A 27,586-nucleotide genomic window follows, 5' to 3' on the forward strand; every position below is an offset into this window, starting at 1 on the left:
CACAAGAATGATGGATTGTATTGAGGAAAAAATGTTCAAATAAAAGGGATTTGGAAAAGAAACAGCATAATGTTTTCTCAAGCCAAATAGTTGTCTGCACATTGTCCAAGTGACACTTCAGTTTTTAAGAAGTGCAAATCAAAGCATGAAATGATACACCATGATATGTGGAAAAAGTATAACATTACAAAGGGAATTAAAAGAAACAGTCAAAGAAAATACATAATGTAATTTATTTTTTTTTACAAATGACTTCTTTCCAGTGTGTGGCAGGGCATTCGTATTTGGTGAGCCCACTGACTTGCTGCTTCCTGTTTGCAGAAAATGCCAAAAGCACTTGTTTTCCAGACCAGCAGAAATACTGTGACCAGAACAACATTGCTGATCCTGTTTTAAAATGTGTAAGAACAGATGTTGATAAAGGAGAGAGATGGAGCATTCTGTTCAATGGTTTAACATACAGCAATATAAGAATTAAGCTAACTGGGTTATGTTTTTATGCAGCGGAATATTCTAAAAAATTTAATACCCATATTACCAATTTATTGCATCCCAGATTGCCGTTGGTTTGATGAGTTCTGACAAATGAAATCTCCCTTCTACTTTTGGAGATTGCTGCATTTCTTTATTCTTTCACTTACTAAAATCTCAATAAGTTCCATAATAGATGGTCACAGTAATTATAGTTCTATTGCATTTACAGTCTTGGGGCTAAATATTACCTCCCACTTCTGCAAATACAGCATATAACAGAAAGTAATAATCATTTTGAGCTGAAATGAGGTCTCATGGCTGTCATCCTACCAAAAATCCAGCCCCGCACTTGTCTCTCAAAACATTTTCATATACGAACCTGTTATTTTTAATTATGTCAGACTCTTAAAATTCATCTTTGGCTGCTCTCATCAAACAGTTTTGTTTTTCCCCTTTCCATTATCTTAATTATTCCCCTCCCCTTACACCCTTAAAATCTGTAAATTCAATATTTCAGTGCTTTATTTCTAGCTTTCATGTGGTCAGGGAATGGAAAGCAAGAAATTATCCCTACCTGGACAATGTAAGGTGTTAATTCAGCAAGGTTAAGCAGCACTTTGTCACTGCAAGAACCCAAAGAAGCCATCAGTGCTACTAATGGAAAAGGTTGTGACATGGTTAGAATTATAGAGTCATACAGCACTACAACATAGAAAGAGTCTGTGTCCAACGTTTAATCTGCCCAGCCCTATCGACCTGCACCTGGACATAGCACTCCCACCCGTCTACTTATCCAAGTTCTGAAATCGAACCCACATCCATCTGGCAGCTCATTCCATACTCTTACTACCTTCTGAGTGAAAACTTCCCCCTCAGTTTCCCCTTAAATATTTCACCTTTAACCCTGGTTCCCTGAAAGAACCATTGTTAAGTGACAGAGCCAGAGTTCAGCATGGCTTTGCAATTTTGGGAGCTAGCTGTTCTTTCACATTTTTATGACATAGAGGGAGGCCATTTTGACCCTTCAAGTTTGATCCACAGAGTAATCTGATTTTCCCATATATTTTCCCTATAATCGATAGGGAATGTTCCCTAGACTGTATCTTGGGAAATCTGATTATTTGGCTATCCTTCTCCTAATAGCATACAGGCAGACGCTAAAGGGGAAGGTGCCAGAAGTGAGGACAACAAAGAGGTGGTCAGGGGAGGCAGAGGAGTGGCTAGGAGATTGCTTCCAGTCAGTAGACTGGGCCATGCTCAGGGACTCATCAAAGGATCTGAATGAACACACCATGGCTGTAACGGTTTTCATAAAGTCACTCATGGATGAGTGTGTACCACAAAGTCCTTCAGAGTCTTCCCGAACCAGAAGCCTTAGATGAACCAAGAGATTTACAATCTGCTGAGGGCTAGATAGGAGGCATCTAAGTCCGATGGCCCAGGAAAGTACAAAAGATCCAAGTATGGCCTCCAGAAAGCCATCTCGCATGTGAAGATGCAAATCCAGACCAAACGTGAAGCACAGAAAGATGCTTGAAAGCTGTAGCAGTGCTTGAACGCCATCACCTCCTACAAAGCAAAACCAAGCAACATCAATGACTTTAAAGTTTTGGACGCAGGTGAGCTCAATGACTTTTATGGTTGCAATGAATAACAAAACATGGACACACCTTCATGAAGTCCCACGGCCCTTGACGACCCTGTGATTTCAGTCTCTGAGGCAGATGTGAGAGCTTCAGGAAGCTGAACTCTCAAAAAGCATCTGGCCCAGATGATCTACCTGGCTGAGTACTGAAGACCTGTGTTAATCAGCTGGCTGGAGTGTTTATAACTTCACGCTTTGGCAATCTGGGGTACCCACCTGCTTCAAGCAGGTTTCATTTATACCGATGCCCAAGAAGAATGTAGTAACGAGCCTCAAAGACTATTATCCAGTCGCACTTATGTCCACTGGGATGAAGTGCTCTGAGAGGTTGGTGATGAAACATATTATCTCCTGCATGATAAGTAACTTGGATCCACTCCAATTTGCCTACCACTACAACAGGTCAAAAGCACATTTCATTGGCTTTCCACTCAGCTCTGGAACATCTGGACAGTGAAAATGCATGCATTGCATTGTTCTTCACTGACTGCAGCTCAGTATTTAACACTAACGTCCCCTCAAAACTAATCAATAAGCTTCAAGTTCTAGGCCACAATACCTCCTGCAACTGGATCATCAATTTCCTCACTTGCAAACTCCTGTCAATTTGGATTGGTAACAACATCTCCACAATCTCCATCAGCTCAGGTGTACCATAAGGCTGTGTGCTTAGCCCCCTGCCCTACTCACTTCATACTTATGATTGTTAGGGTACATACAACTCCAATGCCCTATTTAAGTCTGGTGATGATACCACTGTTGCCGGCTGAGTCAAGGCTGGGGACAAATTGGCACATAGGAGGGAGATTGAAAATACAGTTAGGTGGTGTCACGACAACCTCCTACTCAATGTTAGCAAAACCAAAGAGCTGATTAGTGATGACAGGAGGAAGAAATTGGGGTCCACGAGTCAGTCCTCATTTGGGGATCGTAGGTACAGAGGGTCAGAACTTTAAATTCCTGAACATTATCATATCAGAATATCTGTCCTGGGACCAGCACGTAATTGGCATTTCGAAGAAAGCACAGTGGTGCCTCTATTTTCTTAGTTTGCACATATTCAGCATGATATCTAAAACTCCGACAAATTTCAATAGACACACAGTATGGTTACATCATGGCCTAGTATGGACACCGGTACTCAGTAATCGAAAATTTTACAAAGGATAGTGGATACAGACCAGTTCATCACAGGAAAAGCCCTCCTCACCATTGAGCACATCTATAAGAATGCTGCCACAGAAAAGCAGCATCCATTTTCAAGGACGCCCATCATCCAAGTCATATTCTACCATCAGCAGGAAGGAGGCATAGGAGCCTTAGGTCTCATTCCACCAGGTTCAGGAACAATTATTACCATTCAACGATCAGGCTCCTGAACCTGTGTGGACAATTTCACTCACCACATCACTGAACTGATGATTCAACTCAACCTATGGACTCACTTTCAAAGACTCTACAACTCATGTTCTCAGTACTTCTTCTCACCTATTTACTTATCATTATTATTATTGGTTTCTTTTTGTACTTGCACCGTCTGTCTTCTTTTGCACACTGGTCGCTCGGCAGTCTCTGTGTGTAGTTTTCTTTATTTGATTGTATTTCTTTGTTCTACTGTGATGGCTATAAGAAAATGAACTCCAGGGTTGTATATGTTGACATATGCATACTCTGATAATAAATTTACTTTGAACTTTGAATTTCTCTCCACATATCCCATCAACTCTCCTTGTATTCTATCATTCAACTACACACAATGGGCACAGAGTGTCTAATGATCCTACTAAGCCTCACCACCAAGAAGGTTAATTTAAAACTCACCAGAATGGATGAGTAAATCTACAGGAGATTTTGCCTTGATTCCCACCTGAATTTCAACATGAACAGGATTAAAATCAACCTTTCAGTTTAATTTTCTCTGAAGTGTACTTACCTTCTCCCATCTCACCACCTCAAACTTCCTTCTCGCTCAATGCGTTTGGTTTCCCACCAGTATTTTCCCACCAGTCACACAGTTGTTCATCACAATAGTCTTGGCCTTCCCCACCTCTCCACTTGAAGTGTAATAAAGCTCCCAATTGTTTCCATTGTTAAATTAACGCTACTCCCAGTGGAAAGAAAATGATAATTTTTATTCTTTTCACTATTCCTGATCTCACAAAAGACTGTAAAGTTATATTTTTGAAGACATTAGGGATCACTTGCTTCATATCAAATAAAAGTTCAAACCATGCATACTTTAAATTTGTATCCCTCTCTGATTTCCTTGCCTGTTGAGGGAACAAGATCCATCACCACAATCTAAAAAGAACTGTGCAATATGTCCTAGTTATTAAAATATTCCGATGCAGAAATGTTTGTTGCCTGATGTCTTTTACACTGGAATAGTACCACAATATTTTTCTTTCAATATTTGTCTTGCAGACACTGATGTGTGATGCAAAACTAACAATTTGCTTTGGTAACAGATTATGGACTGATGCTCTCTTCGAGATAACTGTTAGTAGTTGACATAGAATTCATAAAAAAATTAAAGATGGTTTCATTTGTTATATTGATTGATATGCACTCTTTCAAAAAGTCATCTGCGGGCATCAGTTCATCAGCAGTATTCAAGTAATCTCTCGACTAACCGCTGCACTGCTATTGAAGCTAATATCCTTCTCCTTTAACTTTCAGAAACTCCAGATGAGAAATGAAGAGGGACAGTAATTGTAAATATACATTTATTTAAAGATAGATTTCCCTTAGGGATTGAGACTTTCTATATCATCCTAGCCCGCATGTTCTTTCAGCTCTTTAATAAGCAATTTATCTGTGTGTCTAGTTCACATATTTAAAACAGGACAGTGGAAAACATCGGATCTTAACTCTTCATTGAAACATTGAAATGTGTTAATTTATGTTCTTAAATTTCAGACCACAGTTAAGACTAACTATAGATTTTATTGAAGGCACTCATAATAATTAACATTGATATAATGATTTTCTCAAACTTCAAAGTTCAGAGTGATTTTATTGTCAAAGTACATATATGTCACTATATTCATCGCTGAGATTTACTTTCTTGCAGGCATTCACAGTAAATACATTAAACACAATAGAATCAATGAAAGACTGCACAGGACACACGTGACCAATGTGCAAAAGACAGCTAATTGTGCAAATACAGAAAGAAAAATATCATAAATAAACTATAAATATTCAACTATAAATAACCAATTTCCCCCGGGATCAGTAAAGTATGAATATGACTATGACTAAATATCTAGAACAGGAGATGTAGAGGCCTTGAAAGTGAGTCCATAGGTTGCGGGAGTAGTTCAGTGATGGGGCGAGTGAAGTTGAGTGAAGTTATCCCTCTGGTTCAAGATCCGGATGATTAAAAGGCAATAAATGTTTCTGCAACTGGTGGTTTGGGTCCTGAGGCTCCTGTACCTTCTTCCTGATGGCTGCAGCAAGACGACAGTGGGGGTCCTTGATGATGGATGCTGATTTTCTGCGACAGCACCGAGCAGATGTCCTCAATGGTGGGGATGGCTTTACCTACATCCACTACTTTTTGCACATTTGTATATCATGGAAATGCCATTCACATGATGTTTTGATGTTATTTTTTCAAATCAGCTTTCGAAGCTTGCATTAACATATTGCCCAAACATTCTTCTCAACAGTCAAAGATGATTTGTTTCTGCTCCAATGCCCACAGGTCCTGACATAGGTGGGTGTGAAGATGCTTTTAGAAGGTTGATTGTTTTGGGGATCCTGTAGTCCTTCCATCCCTTTCGCTGATCTCCCATGTTTTCCTTTTTGGAGAGATTTGAGGGACAAAGTGCCTTCCTAGATGTTCCTTCTCCATCCTGAGTGGTCACAGGCCAGGATTCCAGATTAGAATCAGGCTTATTATCACTGTCTTATATGATGTCAAATTTGTTTTATGGCAGCAGCACAAAGGTAAATTACAAGTAAATAAATAGTGCAAACAAAAATGAATAATAAGGTAATATTCATGGATTCATGGACAATTTGATAATCTGATGGTGGAGGGAAAAGAAACTGTTGAGTGTGTATCTTCATGCTCCTGCACCTCCTCCCTGATGGTCGTAATGAAAGGGGAACAGGTCTGGTTAGTGAGGGTCCTTAGTGACGGCTGCAGCCTTTTTGAGGCCTCACCTCTTGAATATGTCCTTGATGCTTGGGGAGGGCTGTGCCCATGTTTGAGCTGGCTGGCTTTACAACCCTCTGCTGCATCTTGTGAAACTATGCACTGAAACCTTCATATCAGGCTGTGATGCAACCAGTCAGAAGTGCATTATACATGTGCGAATGTTGCTAGAGTGTTTACTGATTTAGCAATTCTCCTCAAACCCCCAATGAAGTACCAACTCCTGAGAAAGCATAACTGCTCGTGTGCCTTCTTCATGATTGCAACAACGTGTTGAGCCCAGGAGAGGTCCTTTGAGATACTGACACTCAGGAGCACTATCACACGGAACCGCCTTTCTTGGTCTCACAATAGACCTCCATAGGTCACATCTGGATTTCATGTAGGGTTCAAGATCACCAATTTTGAACACCATAGATCTAGCCTCAGCAAACTGTGAGTCTCTTGGTTCATCCAAGGCCTCAGGTTTGGGAAAACTCGGTATGTTCTCAAAGGCACAAACTTATCCACTCAGGTCTTGATGAAGTCGGTTATGGCCGTGGCATGTTCATTCAAATTTGAAGATGAATATCTGAACATGGTTCCGTATATCAATTCAATGCATTCCCGTACATGCTGCCCTGCCTCCCTTTGTGGCCCATGCACTAATACTGTGGACCTCAGTCTCTGCCTATATGTTGAGAGTAGAAGTATAGCCGGGTGATCCATCTTGCCAAAATGCAGGCACAGTTAAATCACAAATAAGAGAGAATCTGCAGATACTGGGAATCCAAGCATCACACCCAAAATGCTGGAGGAACTCAGCAGGCCGGGCAGCATTTATGGAAAAGAGTAAACAGTCGACGTTTCAGACTTGAGACCCATCAACAGGACTCATCAGTTTACCTTCATCAGGTAAGTATTATGTTTGTTCTTAATAAAGACAAACAGCGTGGGTAAAAATGCTAGAATGTATTTATTATTTACAGGACATTCCAGTCATGGCTTCAGCTTGACACGAATGTGTGCGACCAGCACCCAATGCCAGCCAAAAAAGCTTGTTGTAATATAGCATCTAAATAAAATGTCAGTTCATCCAAATCAAGCACATAGTGTTGCAACGAATTTAACAGATCTGAATGATGTCTCGACTTTGTAACCTCTAAAAACAGAAAAAAAGTTTTGTGGAAAACCACCCGACTAATTTGAAGAATTAATTGGGAAAAACGTAATGTAAAATTAACATGCCTAAATCATCTAACCACCACTCTTAAATGTAAAAGAGGTTCACAATGTCTCCAAGCTTACTTGGTAGCGCTGATAAAAGATGCCATTATTAATTATTACTGTGCTTGAAACCAGATTATCAACCTACTGTCGGTGTCCAAAGTGATCCTCTGTTGCTGTACAGTTTGTCATCTGTAAATTTTGCCTTGTGCCTTAACCTGTTCAGTCTTTCAAAAATAAGTGAGACATCAAGGAAAGCACTTAGCTTGCTAGTAATAAGTTTTCGCTGAATGGATTTCCAGTAGATTATAAGAACACTGGCAAAGAAATAAGTAACATTAGAAAGTAAGAAGATTATTTCTGTCCTAATTGCTGGGTAAAGTTTAGAAAGATAAATCAGCAGAACAAATAAAATCAAATTGTCAATATAAAATACAAGGCTGATCACTGCTTATGTTTCCACAGGACTCAAAACTCTTCTGCCACTAAATGGGGTGGGAGAGGGCAATAAAAGTATGCTGCATGATTTATGTACTCCTGAAACATTATGTGACAGCATGGTGATAATGTGACATGTTGTGGCTCTCTAAAGTAAGCCGCAAATTCAAATTTTGCTTTGGGCTGGTCAGACTGGTGAGCATTCTCTTCAGATTTGGCCACAGCACTGCAGACAGATAGAGTGACCTGGAAAGGAACACCATGAAGATTCATTCATCATTGTGATGGCAAGCCTCAAGGGTTCAGTTATGAATAGGGGTTACATAAACTTCACTAGTTTTGCTTGAGTTTAAAAGCCTAAGGAGAGGCTATAAACATCATTGCTTATAAAGTTCATGGAGTTTTGATATTTTAGTACCATGTGATTGAAAATAACATAAACAGAATGCCAAATACTTCTGCATCATTTTCTGTAACAAAGGAATTGCAACCAAGTTCTCCCCAATATGTGTTGTGCCAATTCTAAGTACAATGGTCCTCTTGGAACACTGCAGGGGAAATTACTGCACATTATCCTCAGCAGATGCTTTGCCTCGAGAACAACTATGTTTTCCTAATGTTGTTACAAGCTGGGACCCTACTTCCTACTGCAGCAAACAATCTGCTTGGGGAACTCAATGGGTGAGCAGCATCTTTGGGAAAGTATGAGATTGACAGTGCAATTCCAGTGCTGTCTCTTCTTTTCCTGCATCAAACCTGCAGACAAGGATGGTAGCATTGTAATCTGGTGGACTGAGCTCTATTTTGCAGAAGTCAAACAACAGCACTTGGATACATCCTCTTACCAACCCTTGGACCATGACCCAACCAATAAATACAGGGCCGTCATCCCTCGTACTGTTACAGATCTCAGTACCTCAGATCTGCCCTCCACAGCCTCTAATCTCATAGTGCCGGAACCCAACACTTCCCACTTCTATACCTTCTTTAATTGTACTACTTCCCATTACTTGCTTTGAACCTTCAGGCGCATATCTGAAAATACAGCACACTCATGTTCATACATATTAGGACCAGATCAAGTAGCATTTATTTGTTTTTAATCCCAATATAATAACCCAATGCTTGTTATATGGGTACCTTTCAAGGCAGGGGTTGGGTGTAGATGTCTGTTTTTCACATTTTCCATTTATAAAAGGAAAAGGGAAAGAAAACAATCTTGACAATTTTGGCCATTCTATCCACCAGAAGTGGAGTTTCCTGGTGGCCAAACATTTTCACTCGAATTCCCATTCCTATTCTGACATCTCAGTATATAGCCTCCCCTTGTGCCATGATGCAGCCACCCTCAGAGTGGATAGCAGCACTTTATTTTCTGTCTGGGTAGCCTCCAAACTGATGGCTTGTATATCAATTTCTCTTTCCAGTAAAAAAACATTTTCCTCTCCCTCCCCTCTTTTATTCCACACTCTGGCCTCTTACCCCTTCTCACCTGCCTATCACCACGCCCCCCCCCCCGCTTCCTCCATGGTGCTCCTCCTCCTTCCCTGTCTCATACAGTCCACTCTTCTCCCCTATCAGATTTCTTCTTTTCTAGCCCTTGACCTTTCCCACTCACCTGGCTTCACCTTATCACCTTCCAGCTATCCTCCTTCCCCTCCCCCCACCTTTTTATTCTACCATCTTCTCCCCTTCATTTCCATTCTTCAAAAAGGGACAGCCCAAAACATCGACTGTTTATTCATTTCCATAGGTGCTGCCTGACCTGCTGAGCTCCTCCAGCATTCGTGTGTGTTGCTTTGGATTTTCAGCATCTGCAGAATCGCTCATGTTTGCAACTTTAGCAAAATGTTTGTGATCTCAACAACCCATGTGTTCCATGGCAGCTCAAGGATGATTTGAAATTCTTGGCGCATCTGTGGGTTTTGTTGCCACATAGGTCTATGCAGACTAAGTTATTGGGTATATTTAAGGCAGAGGTTGATAGGTTTATGATTGGTAAAGAGGTTGAGGGTTTATGGGGTAATGGGGATTGAATAAAAAGAGCCATGATCGAATGGTGGAACAGTCATGATGAGCCAAATGGCTTAATTCTACCCCTGGTCCGGGTAGTCTTATGGTCTTATGGCATAATCAATCTGGTGTCAAACTTCCAAGAAAATGTATTATCAAAGTACATGTATGTTACCATATACAACCCTGAGATTCATTTTTGTGGACATACTCAATGAATCCATAGCATAACAACTATAACAGAATCAATGAATGACTGCACCAACTTGGGAATTCAACCAGCGCACAAAAGACAACAAAACTGTGCAAATATAAAAAGAAAGAAGTAATATTAATAAAAACTAAATCAGCAATAAATATTGCTATAACATGAGATGAAGAGTGCTTGGGAGTGTCAGTTGAGAGATCAGCATTAGTGCCATCATTAAAGTTCAAAGTTCAAAGTAAATTTATTACCGAAGTATGCATATGTCACCATATACTACCCCGAGATTCATTTCCTTGCAGGCATTCAGTGTAGAACAAAGATATTCAATAGAATCAATGAGAAACTGCACATAGATAAAGAATAGCAAATAAACAATGCGCAAAAAGAGACAAACTGTGCAAATATAAAAGAACAAATAATAACAAATTGCAGACAGCATGAGTTGTAAAGTCCTTGAAAGTTGACCTAAAGCTGTCTCCATTCTTTTTTGATTCCAGTTCCATATCTTTACTGCCTCAGTGGTGGGGAAACAGCTCTAAGGGCAATGGTGTGAAAGTCTGTGGTTGTGATTTGCAGTATACAGAGACTTACTGGAGCCAAAGGTAATGAACAACGAATAGCCCAAATAAACTCCCGTGGAGAAGATTTCCTCAATTTAATATTTGCAATGAAATTATAAGTGGCTTTCTTGGATGTGAATTTATGATTTCACAGCTCACAGCAGTCTGTGGAAGTTTTTCCTTTGAGAACACCATATATATAGTTATTCCCCTTTCCTTCATGTATTTTACGCTTCAAGAACTGATGAATACATCACAACTTTGAATCATTTGAACTTCTATATCTCGTTGCCCTTGCAAACAATCAAATGTAAACAGTCTGATTAAAAAACACACTGCATCCTGGAAGTGCATTGCTAGACTCCCAACTATTGAAAGCTTTTGTCAAAATGTTCAGATCAAATCATGTTGTGATAGTTGCAATATCTTTTTAGACTTTTACATCACAAATTAGATTGTACACTTATTTCTTTCTCCTATTTGTAAGATAATTATAATCCATTACTTGTAGATGTGGGAACTTATGAGCATTAGTTAACAAATTACCAATGTTTCTTAACTTTCACAGTACCTCAGCTCCCTGTTCCACCTTTCTCCATATCTCTTACCTAAAGTTATGTCAGAATGATGGAAATAATCCACTCTTTTTCTTAGTATTTATAGTTCCCTAAAGGAAAAAAAAAATCCTTTGTGAAATGGGTTTTCAATTATTAATAATGGTGTTTTAAACTGCTGTTGAATAGACCGTATATTTTATTGCCAAAGAGTGGAAGAACCAAGTTATTTCTGGCCAGCCATGAGGATAAAATCTACAAATCGAGATATTGCCACTCATTTCTACTGTAACACTTTTATTTTCACATGCACTTTGGCCTCCTAACCTTTCTAGGGGGTTTATGCTTTGTAATGTATGTTACATTTATTATATTTAATGTCTTAAAATCAAAATTTCAGATTTATTTTTCTTTGCAGCATTTTATTGATTTATGAAGATTATAAATTATGAAAATAAAATTCAAAATTGGCCTGTGGAAGGACTGGGACTCAGTAGATGAAAATCCTGAGCATAGAGGGGAATATGTAAGGTTACACAGTCTAGTGATAAGCTTCAGTAAATGATTTATTTTAAACTTAAATTAAAACTGTGGAAAACACTCAAATTTTGTACAGTTTCAGTAATTTTATACTTCACAGACTTTTTAGGGAAGCATCTTTACAGGGAAACATATTCCTAAACAGTTACAGATATGCATTCTACAATGGAATGCTACTCCCGTCCCCCACCAACATATTGTCACTTCGTGCACACAGCATGCATACGTATGCACACGGATGCATGTCTGCACACACACACTCACACTCACATACAGTATTACAGTCTTTATGGCACTGATGTATTATATTTCATGGTGGCAATAGGGAACTATATGAAAACATGATGGCATCCCCACATTTCCTTCAGTTCACTCATTATGGGGCCACCATACTTTGCAAGATCTGAAATAGCAATGAGACTTTTAGAGGGTATAGTTGACAGGCCAGAAACCACCAGAGATGGGAACACAGGAGTGGAGTGAGCAGCACTCTGAGTGAGTTCAGATACAGGCAGCTGAATTGTTCTGAATTAACTCAAATTTTCAAATTGAGTGAACAAAACCAGCCACACCTTCTGACACGTCATCTTCAATGACAATTGGATTTTGAAAGCCGACATGACCATGACATCCTCACCATTAACAACGTTCAGTCAGCCTCAGTGAAGGAAATCAGAGATCAGTCATGGAAAAATGAATTGCCATAGTTTCAAACAGTCTGGTTTACCTTCAGTGTTGTCAGGCCAATGGATGGGGATGGTAATGGGATCTGAAATTCTTCAGAATTTAATTGAGGGAATGTCTATACATTCAATGATGGATGTTGAACAAGGAGCAAGATAAAAGAGTTGTACAGTGGTCAGGAAAAGTGGTGGAGTGCTTCAAGGTACTGGAATGTTTTAGGCTAAGTAACTGAATAGCTAATTGGTATTAAGCTACCATCTCCACTCCTGGCTAATGATAATAATACAGCTGAGACAAATATATTAAGATGAACATATATAACAAATATACATATAAAAGATACATATATCACAGGGCAGCATTTATTTCTACTTCTAATAAAAATTATGGAACATTGCTCCAAAATTGTTTGTTGCCTGTTGCCCATTTCACAGTTTTATCGTGGAGAAAAGAATACCACTGCTGGAGACTGTCGACAATGATAATGAAGAGGATTTGGACGGCACTAGGTGATGCACAGGAAGGAGAAAAGTGGAGGGAACATCAAGAAGGGCCTTTAACAATCACACTGATACTCTCCAATGAAATTGCACCACAGGTGTCTATTTTTCACACGGATTTTTTCAATGTCCCTCACTCTTGAGAAAAATGTCAGATGAATTCCTTCACAAGATGTAGGCTAACATTTCGCTATCACTATCACTCCGAAGCCTTAAGCTTGTACAGAAATCATTGGCAATGTGTACACTATTTATTTCATGCATACACATTCGAAAAATGCTAAACATTCCAAAAATCCTTTCTATCACTTCACGTTCACAGTGTGTTTACTCTTTGCATAAATTGCTTGGTCGTGCTCCTAATCTATTAGTTATTCCCCCTGTTGGGTAAGGTTGAGAGCTGGCAAGCTGACTGTCAACCACCCATGAACCTACCCAGCCCCGCCTAACTCTGGATTAGAGACTGGTGATAACCTATGTCCCGGAAGCAAGTTTCTTGCCGGTATTCTCTCACCTTGAAAAGAAGTACCAGTCCAGTTCTTAAATTCCCTTGTGGGCAGGTGTCTGCATTACTTACATCAGCTTTATTAGTCACCTCAGAACCCATAAAAATCAGAGTGCATGCAAGTCAGCCTTGATGTTGCAGAACCTGTCCAAAAAGAGAAAGGCACATTTTAGGATCTCAAAGCCCTTTCCAGCTGCTCATACTCTATTTAAGACCAGTACTTCAGATATTCTGAGAAAATCGAGATGTTTCCTGATGACTTGCTGATCTGTTTCAGAATTGTATTTCTCTTTTCACCAGTAAACCTTTCAAACTCAGACTAGAACTATTACATGCCCAGACTGCACGCCATATAAAAGCCTCAGAGCCACAACAAGAACCATGTGGCCAACAGGCATTCCCACTACATTGTTAACACAAAATAATCTGCAGATGCTAGGATCAAAGTAACACTCACAGTACGCTGGAGGAACTCAGCAGGTCGGGCAGCATCAGTGGAAACGAGTCGACATTTCGGGCCGGAACCCTTCGTCCTGACGTCTCATCGTTTCCATTGATGCTGCCCAACCTGTTGAGTTCCTCCAGCGTATTGTGAGTTCCATTCCATTGTTAACCTGTTGGTATCTTAGAAATCTCAGCCACTTAAGGTTACATCATCTGTGAATTTAAAAGTTCTTTGCTGGAGCAATGCATAATTATCACCACTCTTTATCCCATACTGTAGAATTGATTTTATCTGCTTCAGAAATGTATTCAATTTTTCCCCATGCACCAGATCATTTCATGCTTTAAATAACACTTTGTGTAAAAAGAAGTGTTTTCTAATCTATCTTCATAAATGTTAATCTATTTTAAAAGGCTCCTGCAATTTCTGCACTTGCCTTCCACAGGGTCCAAGGGAACACACCGTGGGGCTCTGGAATTTATCCACCCTAATGTGCCTCAAAACAGCAAATGCCTCCTCCTCTGTAATTTTTATGTGCAGTTTTGCCTCAGTTTCATAGAATCTGTATCCATCTCCCGAAACAACACAGATGAAAAAAAATCTATTTAAGATCTCCCCATTTCTTTCGGTTCCATGCATAGATGACCACCCTGATATTCCAGAGGACAATTTTTGTCCTTTCCTATCCTTTTGCTCTTAATATATCTTAATATTCCATCGCTGTGGAAAGTGGCCAGTGAGTGAGTGGTCCAGTGAAGGAGTGGAGCTTTGAGGCTTTGACTCGAGAGATTCTGGCAGTTTTGGCAGTTGGTCTTTGTGATCAAGTCAATCAAGATTTGAATAGATCAGCAGAAAGCCGTTGATTAGACAGTCAAGATTTGAATAGCTCAGACTCAGCAGAAAGCAGCTGATTGGGCAATCAAGGTCAGGTGACCAAGCATTTTGAAAAGCTCAAACAGATAAATAGAGGGTTAGCTCAAGCAAAGCGGCCTGTGGAAAGTGGCCAGTGAGTGAGGGGGCCAGTGAAGGAGTGGAGCTTTGAGGCTTTGACTTGAGAGACTTCGACGAGAAGAGGCGGAGGACAAGCTAGCTCGCAGTTAGTTTTTACAATGCCTCCTGAGACAGTGACGTGCCTCTCATGTGAGATGTGGCAGTCTTGGGGGAGCGCCCCTCTCCCGCAAAGTCACATCTGCCAGAAGTGCATACGGCTGGGCGATCTGGAAGACTGTGTAAGGAATCTGGAGCAGCAGCTGGATGACCTTCGACTTATAAGGGAGAATGAGGCAGTCATAGATGAGAGCTACAGGGAGGTAGTCACACCTAGGCTGTTGGAAGCAGGTCATTGGGTGACAGTCAGAGGGGGAAAGTCAAGGTGAGCAGACAGGTAGTGCAGAGCACCCCTGTAGCCATTCCCCTGAATAATAAGTTTACCGTCCTGGATACTGTTGGCGGGGACGATGGACCAAGTGTGAGCCATGGTGGCAGGGCCTCCGGCACTGAGTCTGACCCTGTGGTGCAGAAGGGTGGGACGGAGAAGAGGAGAGCTGTCGACATTGGAGACTCTATAGTCAGGGGAGCAGACAGGAGATTTTGTGGATGTGAGAAGGACACCCGCATGGTTTGTTGCCTCCCAGGTGCCAGGGTCTGGGATGTCTCTGACCGGGTGAACAACATCCTGGTATGAGAGGGAAAGCAACCAGAAGTCATGATACATGTTGCAACCAACGCCATAGGCAGGAAGAGGGATGAGGTCCTGAAATGTGAGTTTCGGGAACTAGGCAGAAGGTTGAAGAACAGGACTTCAAGGGTGGCGTTCTCAGGATTGCTGCCAGTGCTACGTGACAGTGATGGTAAGAATTGGAGGACATGGCAGTTGAATGCCTGGCTGAGGAGTTGGTGCAGGGAGCAGGGTTTTAGATTTTTGGACCATTGGGATCTCTTCTGGGGAAGGTGGGATCTGTACAGATTGGATGGATTTCACCTGAACTCGAGGGGGACCAATATCCTTGCAGGTAGGTTTGCTAGCATGGTTCAGGAGGGCTTAAACTAATTTTCAAGGGGGATGGGACTCAGAGTGATAGAGCAGTGAAAGAAGTGCATGGAGTAAAGCCAGATCTAACATATAGAGAGGCTTTGAGGAAAGAGAAGCAGAATGAACGGTGTAAAGACAGTAAGGTAGAAGGGCTGAAACGTGTGTACCTCAATGCAAGAAGCATCAGAAACAAAGGTGATGAACTGAGTGCTTGGATACATACATGGAATTATGATGTGGTGGCCATTACAGAGACTTGGCTGGCACCAGGGCAGGAATGGATTCTCAATATTCCTGGATTTCAGTGCTTTAAAAGGTATAGAGAGGGCGGGAAAAGGGGGGGAGGGGTGGTATTACTGGTCAGGGATACTATTACAGCTACAGAAAGGGTGGGTAATGTAGCAGGATCCTCTTTTGAGTCAATATGGGTGGAAGTCAGAAACGGGAAGGGAGCAGTTACTCTATTGGGGGTATTCTATAGGCCCCCTGGTAGCAGCAGAGATACAGAGGAGCAGATTGGGAGGCAGATTTTGGAAAGGTGCAAAAATAACAGGGTTGTTATCATGGGTGACTTTAACTTCCCTAATATTGATTGGCACCTGATTAGTTCCAAGGGTTTAGATGGGGCAGAGTTTGTTAAGTGTGTCCAGAACAGATTCCTGTCACAGTATGTGGACAGGCTGACTAGGGGGAATGCCATACTAGATCTAGTACTACGTAATGAACTGGGTCAGGTCACAGATCTCTCAGTGGGTGAGCATCTGGGAGACAGTGACCACCACTCCCTGGCCTTGGCATTATCATGGAAAAGGATAGAATCAGAGAGAACAGGAACATTTTTAATTGGGGAAGGGCAAATTATGAGGCTATGAGGCTCGAACTTGCAGGTGTGAATTGGGATGATGTTTTTGCAGGGAAATGTACTATGGACATGTGGTCGATGTTTAGAGATCTCTTGCGGGATGTTAGGGATAAATTTGTCCCGGTGAGGAAGATAAAGAATGGTAGGGTGAAGGAACCATGGGTGACAAGTGAGGTGGAAAATCTAGTCTGGTGGAAGAAGGCAGCATACATGAGGTTTAGGAAGCAAGGATCAGAAGGATCTATTGAGGAATATAGGGAAGCAAGAAAGGAGCTTAAGAAGGGACTGAGAAGAGCAAGAAAGGGGCATCAGAAGGCCTTGGCGAGTAGGGTAAAGCAAAACCCCAAGGCATTCAATTATGTGAAGAAAAAAAGGATGACAGGAGTGAAGGTAGGATCGATTAGAGATAAAGGTGGGAAGATGTGCCTGGAGGCTGTGGAAGTGAGCGAGGTCCTCAATGAATACTTCTCTTCGGTATTCACCAATGAGAGGGAACTTGATGATGGTGAGGACAATATGAGTGAGGTTGATGTTCTGGAGCATGTTGATATTAAAGGAGAGGAGGCGTTGGAGTTGTTAAAATACATTAGGGCTGATAAGTCCCCGGGGCCTGACGGAATATTCCCCAGGCTGCTCCACAGGGCAAGGGAAGAGATTGCTGAGCCTCTGGCTAGGATCTTTATGTCCTCGTTGTCCATGGGAATGGTACCGGAGGATTGGAGGGAGGCGAATGTTGTCCCCTTGTTCGAAAAAGGTAGTAGGGATAGTCCGGGTAATTACAGACCAGTGAGCCTTACGTCTGTGGTGGGAAAGCTGTTGGAAAAGATTCTTAGAGATAGGATCTCTGGACACTTAGAGAATCGTGGTCTGATCAGGGACAGTCAGCATGGCTTTGTGAAGGGCAGATCGTGTCTAACAAGCCTGATAGAGTTCTTTGAGGAGGTGACCAGGCAAATAGATGAGGGCAGTGCAGTGGATGTGATCTATATGGATTTTAGTAAGGCATTTGACAAGGTTCCACACCGTAGGCTTATTCAGAAAGTCAGAAGGCATGGGATCCAGGGAAGTTTGGCCAGGTGGATTCAGAATTCGCTTGCCTGCAGAAGGCAGAGGGTCGTGGTGGAGGGAGTACATTCAGATTGGAGGATTGTGATGTGTGGTGTCCTACAAGGATCGGTTCTGGGACCTGAACTTTTCGTGATTTTTATTAACGACCTGGATGTTGGGGTAGAAAGGTGGGTTGGCAAGTTTGCAGACGACAAAGGTTGGTGGTGTTGTGGATAGTGTAGAGGATTGTCAAAGATTGCAGAGAGACATTGGTAGGATGCAGAAGTGGGCTGAGAAGTGGCAGATGGAGTTCAACCCGGAGAAGTGTGAGGTCGTACACTTTTGAAGGACAAACTCCAAGGCAGAGTACAAAGTAAATGGCAGGATACTTGGTAGTGTGGAGGAGCAGAGGGATCTGGAGGTACGTGTCCACAGATCCCTGAAAGTTGCCTCACAGGTGGATACAGTAGTTAAGAAAGCTTATGGAGTGTTAGCTTTCATAAGTCGAGGGATAGAGTTTAAGAGTCGCGATGTAATGATGCAGCTCTATAAAACTCTGGTTCGGCCACACTTGGGAGTATTGTGTCCATTTCTGGTTGCCTCACTATAGGAAGGATGTGGAAGTATTGGAAAGGGTACAGAGGAGATTTACCAGGATGCTGCCTTGTTTAGAAAGTATGCATTATGATCAGAGATTAAGGGAGCTAGGGCTTTATTCTTTGGAGAGAAGGAGGATGAGAGGAGACATGATAGAGGTGTACAAGATAATAAGAGGAATAGATAGAGTGGATAGCCAGCGCCTCTTCCCCAGGGCACCACTGCTCAATACAAGAGGACATGACTTTAACGTAAGGGGTGGGAAGTTCAAGGGGGATATTAGAGGAAGGTCTTTTACTCAGAGAGTCATTGGTAAGTGGCATGCACTGCCTGAGTCAGTGGTGGAGGCAGATACACTAGTGAAGTTTAAGAAACTACTGGACAGGTATATGGAAAAATTTAAGTAGGGGGCTTATATGGGAGGAAGGGTTTGAGGGTCGGCACAACATTGTGGGCCGAAGGGCCTGTACTGTGCTGTACTATGTTCTATGTTCTAAAAAGCCCTTGGGATTCTCCTTCACCTTTTTTACTAGAGTAACCACATGCCTTCTTTTAGCCCTCCTGATGTCTTTCTTAAGTATTCTCTTGCATTTCTTATATTCTTCAAGTACCTCATTTGTTCTTGAAGTACCTGCTATGCACCTCCTGTTTTTCTTTAACCAGGGCCTCAATATCTCTTGAGAAACAAGCTCCCTAAACCTGTTATCCTTGCTTTTTACTCTGACAGGCATATACAAGCTTTGTACTCTCAAAATTTCACTTTTGAAGGCCTCCCACTTACGAAGCACACCTTTGCCAGAAAACAACCTGTCCCAATCCACACTTGCCAGATCCTTGCTGATTCTATCAAAATTCACATTTTTCCAAGTTAGAAGGCCAACCCAAGGACCAGACTTATCCTTCTCCATAATTATCTTGAAATCAGTAGCATTATGATCACTAGATACAAGGTATTCCCCTACAAACATCTGACCTGCACTGACTGATTCCCTAATAGGAGATCTAGTATCGCACTCCCTCTAGATGGAAACTCTATGTATTGATTGATTAAATTTTCCTGAACACATTTGCCAAACTCTACACCGTCTAGCCCTTTTACAGTATGTCAATACGTTGGAAGTAAATTTACCTATTATTACAACCTTATGCTTCTTGCAACAATCTGCCATCTTTCTACAAATTTGCTCCTCTAAAACCCACTGATTTTAGGTGGTCTATAATTTTATCCCATTAACATGGTAATTCCTTTCTTTTTCCTCAGTTCCACCAATACAGCCTCAGTAGACGAGCTCTCCAGTCTGTCCAGCTAGAACACTGCCGTGACATTTCCTCTGACTAGTAATGCCACCACTCCCCCTTTAATCCCTCCCGCTCCATCACGTCTAAAACAACGGATCCCTGGAACACTGAGCTGCCAGTCCTGCCCCTCCCGCAGCCAAATCTCACTAATGGCCACAATGTCATAATTCCACATGTTGATCCATGCCCTATGTTAATCCAACTTTCCTTCAATACTATTTGTATTGAAATATACACAATTCAGGATATTAACCATGCTCAATCTTTTGATTCCCCGCACCACTCCATTATCTTCTCTGGCTCTCTGGTTCACATTCCCCTACAACTCTAGTTTAATCCACCCCTCATGCAGGACCAGCAAACCTTCCCACAAGGGTATTAGTCCCTCTCCTGTCCAGCTGCAAATTGTCCCTTCTGTAAACTCCTCACCTTTCCTATAAGAGCCCAATGATCCAAAACTTTGAAGCACACCGTCCTCCACCATTTCCTTAGCCATGTATTAAACTATATTATCTCCCTATTTCTGGCCTCACTAACACGTGGCATAATCCTGGAGATCCTATCCTTTAACTTAGCACTCACTTGGAAGGACCTTGTTACTCTTCCTACTCACTCACACAATGGCTGCTCTGCTTAAACCTAACTTTTTTCTATTGGCCCTCGTTGAGTGCCTAGTTACGCACAATCCAACATCTCCTTGGGAATTGTGGTATACAGAATATTCTGCCTTCTCCTGCTTGCTTCATTTGAAATTTGTCTCTGGCTACACACAATCCAACATCTCCTCAGGAACTGTGGTGCATAGAATTTGCTGTTGCAAATGTTAAGATTCCATAAGATATTTGCACACATAGGGGATAACAATGAGAGAAATTCAATTAAGTGGTACTTCTTTAACATGCATTCATTTAAAATAGCAAATAAAAAAAACAACTGGCACACATACAATGTTTGGAAAGATTTAATGTGATTGACATAAGAACAAAGGGATTTATACTTTCTATGACATTGAAAGAAGCCATCCTGCCCATGAAGTCTATGATGGCTGTCAGAAATCCCATCAATCCCATTCCCAAGTTATTTCTGGGAGCCTGTTCCTTTGACCTTGAGGGCAACTTGCCTGAAACGGTGTGGAAGATCACTCAGTCATCTCCATTTGAATACATGATCAAAGAAGAAAATTTTTCAGGGCTACAAAGAGTGAGAAAATGGATTAACTCAGATGCCCTTGCAGAGGGGTACTATAAATCAGTGGGCCAAATGGCCTCCTTCCTTTGCTGTAACAGCCCTATGACTCCAAATAAAGTGAAAACCAGTTAATTTACTATAAGGGTCTGTGAATGGCTTTCCTTGTAAATGCAAAGCCTTAAAATGAGGCTTTGCTAACTTGATGCTTCAATGAGATTATCAACGACTCTATAAATGAGCCATGTTTCCCATGCCCCAAGCTTCATATTGAATTAACTGATGTCATTTAAGATGCTGACAGAGACACTACAATTAGCCTCATGGCCCTCTGTTAAGGAAGGGAAATGGAAGGTCAGCTGAATCTCTTGCTTCTGATCACTAGCCAATAACCTCTCCTTGAAGTGTCTGTGTGTGCATGTCAGATAAGAACAAGATTAGGCACGGCTCAAACCCCCTACCTCAAATAGGCTGTTGTCATTCTCCATCAGGTTTCACATGCATAAAATGTTTATCAAGGTAGAACAAAACACTCAGGAATTTTTTTCCATTTATAATGCAGTACAATTTGAATGACTTCATGCAAGAAATATTAGGAAATGGACTTAGCCAGTAAGTACAGATCTGGAGAAGAACATATCAAACAAAGCACAAATATCATAACAGGAATAAGAAATACTTAAAGGATATAATTCCTGGTTGTAAGGAAAAATATCTATTGCTAAAAGATATTTGTAAACTCAAAGATTATTTCTGAGGAAATTGCACAATTTTCTAGAAATTTTTAATTGCATATGAAGAGACGGATTTCACCTGCCCATATTTGGACACCCTGTATCAAAAAAAAATCCAGTATCATTGCAGAGTACAGAAAGGTGAGAGACATAGTTCATTAGACCAAAATCAAATGATTAAGTCTAATAAAATATGAAATCTCTACTGATGTAATAACTGGTGTAAATTAGATGTACCTGAAAGATGAATTAAACTAATACTTAAAACTTTGGAATGTGCTCAAACATATAAAATTCATTGAGTAGGTATACACAAAGGAGTAATAATTAAGTTTGTTTTTGATAATAATGGAATTGATAATATTATGATCCCTCTGCTATCATTAATTGAATACAAACAGGAGAGAGTTAAAAGGTAAATATCACAGTTACCCTTTTAGAATCTTGCTTTAATGTTCAAGAGCTCATGTCTAGTAAGATGCAAGTTCCCACACAACTTTACGATCACCAATTAACCTCAAACAAGAGAAAATCTGCAGGTGCTGGAAATGAAAGTAGCTCAGGGACTCGCAGCCCAGCGGCAGCTAAGGAAAAGAGTAAACAGTCGACGTTTCGGGCCGAAATCCTTCAGCAGAGATGAGAGATCAGAGTAAGAAGGTGAGGGGGAAGGGAGGAAGAAGTATAAAGTAGTAGGTAATAGGTGCAATCTGGAGAGGGGGAGTGGTGAAGCAAAGAGCTGGGAAGTTGATTGGTGAAAGAGGTAAAGGACTGGACAAGAGGGAACCTGATAGGACAGAAAAGAAGGCCATCGAAGAAAGGGAAGGGGGAGGACCACCACAGGAAGGGGATGGGCAGGTTAGGACATAAGGTAAGAGAAGGAAATGGAAATGGGAAATGGTGAAGGAGAAGAAAAGTGGGGGCAATTACTGGAAGTTCAAGAAATCAATGTTCATACCATCAGGTTGGAGGCTACCCAAATGGAATATAAGGTGTTGCTCCTTTAACTTGAGTGTGGGCTCATTGCGACAGCAGAGGAGGCCAGAGACTGACATGTCAGAATGGGAATGAGAAGTAGAATTGAAACTGGTGGCCATTGGGAGATCCCGCTTTTTATGGTGGATGGAGGGTAGGTGCTCAGCGAAGCAGTTTCCCAATCTTCATCAGGTCTCACTGATATACAGGAGGCCACACTGGGCGTACTAAAAGCACCGGATACAGTAGATGACCCCAACAGATTCAGAAGTGAAGTGTCACCTCACCTGGCTATACTGTTTTAGGGCCCTGAATGGTAATGAGGGAGGAGGTGTAGGGGTAGGTGTGGCCCTTGTTCCTTACATTTACCAAAGAATCACTGGAAAGCTTGAGGGGCAGGCAAAATTCCTTAAGCTTTCACTTCATGTCCATTCTCAAGCGTTCAGGCATCAGATTCACCTAATACCCAGTGTTTGTGTGTACACCAATTAACCTACTCAGCATGCCTTTGGAAAGTGGGAGAAAACTGGAGGACCCAGAGAAAAACCACATATTCCTTAGGGAGGATGTACAGAGACTGCTTACAGAAGGGCCTCAGAATTGAACTCAGAATTCCCGAACGCCCTGAGCTGTAACAGCGCCACATAGGTGAAAGGCGAACACAATATGTAACAAGCATTTTGTTTCCATCCAGATAATGGTTGCAGGGATGGCATTATCTTCTTATGACAAAAATATATTTAGTCAATAGATTTTGCATTTGAGTGAACAATTAAACTTGTCCCAGTGCTGCTGAAACATTGGTCCAGCATCTCAGAAAGTGGGGTTTCATACCCCAAGACGGTGCTCACCCAAAGAGAACTGCATGACTGTAGGATGGTGTCTGGGAGAAGTCAATAACTTTTTACAAAAGAGTGTTAGCCAGGGAGAGCTAGTCATTCAAAGCTGTTCCTACAAATTCAACGAAAAAGGAAATTTTAAAAAGTTACTGCCTTTGTTCTATGAATGCAGGGGTTACACAGACCAGTAGGTATAGATCTAAGGTGGTTTCGTGTCAGACAATGGGTGGGAGCACATTGATGGCCATGGTTCCACAGATGGCTGCTGTATTCACTGCAGAATTTCCCAGGTATATGATCCTGACACCACACCACAAAATTATGGAATGTACTGGACATCAGATAGTGGCTCATACAACCTCTTGCTCAGTTCAACACCTTTGGAATAGTGATCGGTGTGAGACAGGTGATGGGACCGCAAGGCCTTTCTGAATGCATAGCTGTCCACATGCTTGTAGTACTGTGCTTGGCCTTGCTGAGCAGCTCAGATAGTCCTTGCTGGACGAAGCAGCTTGTTCCAGGTGCCGCTGTAGGTCAATTAAGAGTGCTCTGGGGCAGATCCATCCAGCATTAGGCATTAGGGGAATCTGATGCCTGAACTCTGAGGATGGACATGGAGTGAAAGGTTAAAGAATTTTACCTGCCACCTCACTACGAGTGATTCCTTGGTAGATGTAAGAGAATATATTTATTCTTTCGGTTATATTGAACATGGAAATCCCCACTTACCTGGATAATTGTCATGATCTTGGACACCATCCTGGACAAAACAACCTCTGGCTCGTACCTCATCAACCAACATCAACATTTATTCATTTCACATGGTTATTGTAGCATGTTTTATCTACAATATGCCCTCTAGTTACTTACATCAACTCTTCCAGAAGCAACCTCCCAAACAATAACCAGTCGACGGTTCGGGCCAAAACCTTCAGCAGTCCTGCCAAAGGGTTTCGGCCCGAAGTGTTGACTGTACTCTTTTCCTAGATGCTGCCTGGCCTGCTGAGTTCCTCAAGCATTTTGTGCGTGTTGCTCGGATTTCCAGCATCTGCAGATTTTCTCTTGTTTTTGACTGGATTATTACACATACTTGAGTTTTACTGGCTCCCTAAGTTATCGCAGGACTTTGAATCTCTATAAATGTGTCTGAAATTTATAAACCTTGAAAATATACAAGTTAAAATTAATCACATATCAAGCATTTCTTCTAAAACTCAGAGATTAAAGCATTAGAAAACTCTAAAAAGTAATTAAATACTTTTGAATCAACTATTATATATTTAAATTGACTCAATAAATTAAAAAAATAAATTCTTGCAACTTTCCCCAGAGGTGTTTATCTTCATTGAAATGAATGGAGGCATTGGATTTTCACCAGGTCTAACCTGACGAGGATGCAGAGCCCAGACTTCCCAGTGCAGCTGCAGGAAGTTAGCTGTCTGACACTGAAATCAAGGAACACCATCAGAATGACAGTGAGCAGGACCTCTCAGGAAGTCTGGGACTTCGAGGCTCATGCTAATGGCCTCAGGTTGTCAACGTGATCGCCTTCAAAAAGAGCTGTACACTACTGTTGAAAAACATTTAAGTGGTTTTTTTAAAAAGTCAACTGCAAAAGTAGCACCTCTACAGGGTAAAGGCAGAAAAATGGAAAATTAAATAAACACACATTTTGAATTAGTTAATGCTAGGTTTCACATTGTGGCAAACATGTAAATTCAATACGGATTAAAATAAGCAAGGAGAGAATAAGTCAATTACATAATTATAAGTAATACAAGATGATTTCAAGGAGATATTTCCACAAATTTTAACTTCAGTTTGGCTATCAATTCCCAGTATTCAATGACAATAAATTTCTTCAGAACAAGTTTCCGATGAGTTTGCAAGTTATAGAAGGAACAGAAACATGGTTATGAGGTTTAATCTGCTCGATTGATCTGTTATGCTGTCATTCATTTTTCAATCAATGTCTTTTAAACTGTGAGATTGACTGAGCCGTACATCGCTGGAAAAAGATTAAATTTTGTTGCAATATTTGACAGCTGGCTTGCTCGTTTTGAAAAATAACATTGAGCCAGAAGGAAAACTTATGCATAATTTACCGGCAGAGATCACCATCACAAATGCTGTTACTCTGATAGCTACCAGTCCACATTGCTTAAGAACACTTGTACAGCTGTAGATAGCATGAGAATTTATGGGCAGGTTGTAAAATCTCAGGCCTATTTGTAGACAGGCCAATAAGCAAGATCTTTTCCCAGTGTGTTCCAGCTCAAACAGTTTGTTTGCACAACCATTTCAGTTTAAGATAGATGTTCTTTTATGCCTTGTAAAGTTGTTTGTTTTTCAAATACACTGGAAATACATATAAAGACATTTTAAGTAATCTTAGATCTTCTGACTGAATATAGTTCAAATCAAATACTTTGCATATAATAAATCAATCACTAAATTTACTCACACAAGGTCATTTAGTAACTAAATGAATCATTGCACCTTGTTCATGTTTAATACCATAAAAAACTTGTCGTCTTTAGTTCCTGGAAAACAGACAGTTCACATCCATATTAGTACATTAACAATCAACTTACAAACATGAATGTGTTACCTTTGTTTTATATAGGAAAGGAAAGGTACATTGCATCCGGAGTTTCTCCGGTTAGCGGACGATTTCCCTCCACACCTCTCTGATGTAGTAGGGATTCGCGTACGAGGCAAGTTACAGCAGTCGTTTGCCATTGCCTTCTGCCGGGTGAGTTTCCAAAGAGATCACCAGCTTGTGAGCCGGCTGGCTGGATTCAAACCCGGGACCTTTCGTCCCGAAGTCCGACGCTGATGCCACTTCGCCACCAGCCAGGTCATACTTAATTCATTTCTGTAAAATGGCTTTTGTTTCCAGGTTCCTATCTTTATACAGATTTCCACGTGCTCCCTGTTGTATCTGATTGTTTAGTGGTGTTTTACTTTGCCTCCTACTCAAGTAGATGTTCTATGCCCCCTTGGAGAGCCTCCCCCAACCAGCTCTAGCCTTTGTCCTAACCAGTTCTCTCTTCCTGACCAACTACAGCTCTAAATTTATTCTGCCAGAATGTGTTCTCTCCTGCTGCTCCACAAAATACTGAGACAGATCACACACATAGTCAAAACAGAATCAGATAAGATACAGAAGAATAGATAACAGGATATAGAAGAAGAAAGAAAAAAAACATACATTTAAAAAGGCAAAGTTTTGCTGATTTTGAACTATTGCAATAATGCACAGTTCATATAGTTATAGCGATATTTTCTTTGATTCCACCTTCATTAATGTTGACTATTAAGACTTTTCCAATTCTTATTCTCATTGCAAAAGACCTAGTGAAAATATACCCTACTGCAAACTTAATGAGATATATATTCTTATACAAGTTACTTTGCAAAATCAATGATAAATATATTCCTATGCAAGTTGCTAAGACATTTTGTGCATGCAAATGAGGAAGTTGCATTTTGACGATTATAAATAAAGTAACTTAAATATTATTTATTCCACCTCACTGCTTTTGCAAAATTTATGATCACCTTCTTATGGCAAGATATATGCATCTGAAAGCCATTTTAATAGAACCTGTAGAACATATTTCACCATTGCAAATGATCAGTCATAATTATTGCCTCAGAGAGATTATGGTGTAGCTGTAGAAAAAAGAATTGGGAGAATCTCTAGTCACTTTTCAATAGCTAATAAAATCTCCCTGCACTTTCTATTCACCTTTCAAAACTAAGCTGACACATTTGCAATCATAAATGACATCTCAGTGTCACAGTATAAAAAGAACTCGTATAATGAGCTCACACAAGGATATATAGTTTCCACATCTCCAAATATATTATTTCCTTTGATCCATTTAAAATTCTTGTGAGAAGATGAATTAGGAGCCTGACTCACAATACATCTAGGGCAAAAGTCATGGAGCAGAGCACATGACTAAACAACAGAAGCACAGAAATGGTCAGGGTAGTTCAGAACAAGTAGAATTCTCTCTATGGTTTAAATAAAATTCACAGCGCTAATAAATCAATATATAAAATGCCTGATT

The 27,586-nt window shown here is 40.9% G+C and overlaps 1 long non-coding RNA gene across 2 annotated transcripts; it reads right to left on the bottom strand.

Annotated features, from left to right (window-relative positions):
- Nucleotides 1–26,541, bottom strand: LOC134356810 (uncharacterized). Of its 2 annotated transcripts, XR_010020436.1 has the most exons (4): nt 26,116–26,541; nt 13,502–13,636; nt 11,318–11,376; nt 1–2,043 (listed from the first exon to the last, which is right to left on the bottom strand). It is a non-coding gene; the product is annotated as an uncharacterized LOC134356810 (long non-coding RNA). The 2 variants fall into 2 exon arrangements; XR_010020435.1 differs by lacking the exon at nt 11,318–11,376.
- Between the last annotated feature and the right edge of the window lie 1,045 nt (nt 26,542–27,586).

Source organism: Mobula hypostoma, chromosome 15 (genome assembly GCF_963921235.1).
Source record: "Mobula hypostoma chromosome 15, sMobHyp1.1, whole genome shotgun sequence".
NCBI lineage: Eukaryota > Metazoa > Chordata > Chondrichthyes > Myliobatiformes > Myliobatidae > Mobula > Mobula hypostoma.